This window comes from Micropterus dolomieu, linkage group LG17 (genome assembly GCF_021292245.1).
Source record: "Micropterus dolomieu isolate WLL.071019.BEF.003 ecotype Adirondacks linkage group LG17, ASM2129224v1, whole genome shotgun sequence".
In the NCBI taxonomy this organism is placed as follows: domain Eukaryota; kingdom Metazoa; phylum Chordata; class Actinopteri; order Centrarchiformes; family Centrarchidae; genus Micropterus; species Micropterus dolomieu.
The window spans coordinates 7,398,441-7,402,069 of NC_060166.1; positions in this window are offsets into that span (position 1 = coordinate 7,398,441).

Sequence of the window (3,629 nt, forward strand, 5' to 3'; positions counted from 1 at the left end):
TCACTTTTTTAAAGCATAATTTGTTGAAAAAAATGTTCTGAAATATAGCTTGCAGTTTAGATAACAAATGCAAGAAAGGAGAGAAAGGTCACATTTAAAAAAACATGCAATGCAATTAAAATATAGAAGAAACAAATGTGCATTGTCCAAAAAAAGTAACTTAAGCTTAAAAAAACAAGCCACTGATTATAAAATGACCCAAGAACGTGCAGCCCCAATCAGTAACTTTAACAACTTCTTGACACAGTTTCTTTTTGACCAAGTTTTCTGTTCTCTCCCTGTGACCATGACAAAAGAGGAGGGAAGACTAAATCAGATCTGAAAGCAGCACAGAATGACCGAGTGCTGCGCTGACTTAGATTCTACTACATTTATATATTTTGAAATGTCACCTGCCATCTGAAGTTTGTGTTTCCTTTTACATAAATAAAAACATTTTCACCATAAATTGGTGCAAAAACGTTCACCAGAATGCAGGAAATGAAGTGTTTAAAGATCAAAACCTCCCCCAGACCCCCACTCAGATATCTCTGCATTGATGATATCTTTAAAACACTGTTCAAGGATGTTTTTGTCTCCTTCTTAGGAACATAATATGGCCTATTGTGAGGTCTCATGAACTAAGTGTCTCTTCATACCCTTAATCTGAGCCCCTGTATCCCCTTGGTTTGAAGTAACCACTGAGCTAAACCAGCTCCTGTTATAAACACAGATGCAATGGCACAGGTGTCAATAAAGGATGTTGTTATCATTACGCCTTATTGCCTCACTAGAGCACTGTGCACTAGTGTCTCCAACTAGTGGTACCAACTGGGGTTCAGGAGTCAGGTTACTTCCCAAAACAAAGACACAAAGAGGAGGAAAGACTGAAACTAAAAAAATTGTGTTGACTTAGCAGGGATCTTATTAAATAAGAAAAGTTGATCTGCAGGAAATAACAGGCAATAGCTAGAGAATGCTTGAAAGCCTTACTGCTTTATATTCTAGTAATTGTTTATATTTTCACGTGGCATGAATTTTGTGTTTCCCTTTATAGATATTTCCACCATAAATTGATGCAGAAAGGGCAGAAACCAGAATGCAAGAAATAACGTGTTTACTGCTCAAAATCTTCAGGGGGACGTCCCCCAGCCCCCCCCTCTACACCTAACACCTCTAGTGTTAAAATGAAATACGTGCTCATGTATTTCTACAAAAATGTACATGAAAATGTAAAGGAAGGAAAACAATCCCTGTTTGCATACATTCTACATACTTGTGTTGTATAATAAGAATTAAAGAATCCACTGTCAGATGTCTGTATAGCACACACTTAAATAAATAAATAAATAAATAAATAGTGTTGGCAATGGTGAAAATTAAATATCACAAAAATAACTGTAGCAGGACTTGGACCTATAGAGATAAATAGCAAGACACTGAGGAAATTGTACTTATACAATAATAAAACCTAATAACCACAGATGGTGGGCTACCAATGCCAAATAAAATACTGACCCAGAGAGTAATACATGATTCTTTATTGTTAAAAAAAAAACACCAAAAGCAATAAATCCACTTACATAGTTATAAAAAACAACAAAGATGGAAACGGAAACGGGACCTGAAAAGGCCTTTTCTATTTTGGCTCTTGTTCTTGCATGGGGAATATTGTATTTGTGCTGTACAGGCACATCCTTGTCTCCCAGTAACCAACAGAGAATTTACCTGAGAACAGAAAATGTAATCTCTTTTGTAATCTGTCTTTCATGCTGCCGGCTTTTTGGTATAATTCCTTTATAATGGAGCACATTCTTCTGTGATCGGGGAAGATAATGAAGATGTGCGAAAATCCTGTCAATGCCAAATAAACCTTTCTAATGGAGCGGCAAATAGTGACTTTGCTCAGTGTCTTTACTTCTGCCCAGAATAAATGTCCATGGTAATTTATGTGCCACTGTTTTCTTGAAACCGAGTGATGGCTAAATCCAGCCAGAATAACTGGAAAATCCCGGATCATAATACATAACTAAATATAAACTAATATTTCAACCAATGATAAATACACAGTATATTATACTGTGCCTGTGCACAGTATGTTTATCTTTCATCTTTCAGCTAATCAGCCAATCACATGGCAGCAAGTCAATGCATTTAGGCATGTAGACGCTCACGAAGGAGGGCCTCACAGCAAGAAGGTCGCGGGTTGCCCCGGCCTTTCTGTGTGGAGTTTGCATGTTCTCCCCGTGTCTGCGTGGGTTCACTCCGAGTGCTCTGGCTTCCTCCCACCGTCCAAAGACATGCAGGCTAGGTTGATTGGTGACTCTAAATTGTCCTTAGGTGTGAGCATGAGCGTGAGTAGCTGTTTGGCTATGTGTGGCCCTGCGATGGACTGGCGACCTGTCCAGGGTGTACCCCGCCCGATGTCAGCTGGGATTGGCCAGCCCCACGCGACCCTGTATGCAGGATAAGCGGTTGACGATGGATGAAGTTCAAACCGAGCATCATAATGGGGAAGAAAGGGGATTTAAGTGACTTTGAACGTGGCATGGTTGTTGGTACCAGACGGGTATTTCAGAAACTGCTGATCTACTGGGATTTTCACGCACAACCATCTCTAGGGTTTACAGATAATGGTCTGAAAAAGTGAAAATCTGGTGAGCGACAGAAAGACAACAGTAACTGAAATAACCACTGTTACCACTATGATATGCAGAATACTATCTCTGAACCAACGGCGTCGCCAGGTCATGTTGCCTCTGTCCCCCTTGCTCTGAAACCCCTGTTTCACTGTCTCCAGGATGATTCATTCCCTCTAAAACAGCTGTGAGCTGCACTCTATCAGAAGTGCTGAAGTGAACTTTTGTGTGGAATTGTGGTGATATTGCTGTCTGATCACAAGTGTTTTCAGTTTCGGTTTTCTTCCTCTGATGAAGATCAGTGCGCTCGTCTCATTGAGATGGCTCTGTGTCTGTCAGACGGTCTAAAGAGGGCCTCAGGGGTGGACTGGTAATCTGGTATAGGCTACCGGCCGACGAACCTTTAGAGCCGGTGTAACGTAAATTATTTATTTATATAGCCTAACTGATCGGCCAATGATCGGCCCATAAAGCATCAGGCCTATACTGACATGGGCCTGGCCCAATCACATCTCTTACAGCACCCACTCCCTCCCCCTCTGTTTCTTGTGTTCACTAAGCCCCCAATGTTTCAAGAGCCTGGAAACACCCCTGCTCTGAACGCACAACACGTCGAACCTTGAAGCAGATGGGCTACAGCAGCAGAAGACCACACCGGGTGCAACTCCTGTCAGCTAAGAACAGGAAACTGAGGCTACAGTTCACACAGTCTCACCAAAATTGGACAATAGAAGATTGGAAAAACGTTGCCTGGTCTGATGAGTCTCGATTCAGATGGTAGAGTCAGAATTTGGCATTAACAACATGAAAGCATGGATCCATCCTGCCTTGTATCAACAGTTCAGGCTGGTGGAGGTGGTGTAATGGTGTGGGGGATATTTTCTTGGCACACTTTGGGCCCTTTGGTACCAACAGAGCATCATGTAAACGTACCAGCCAACCTGAGTATTGTTGCTGACCATGTCCATCCCTTTATGACCACAGTGTTCCCATCTTCTGATGGCTGCTTCC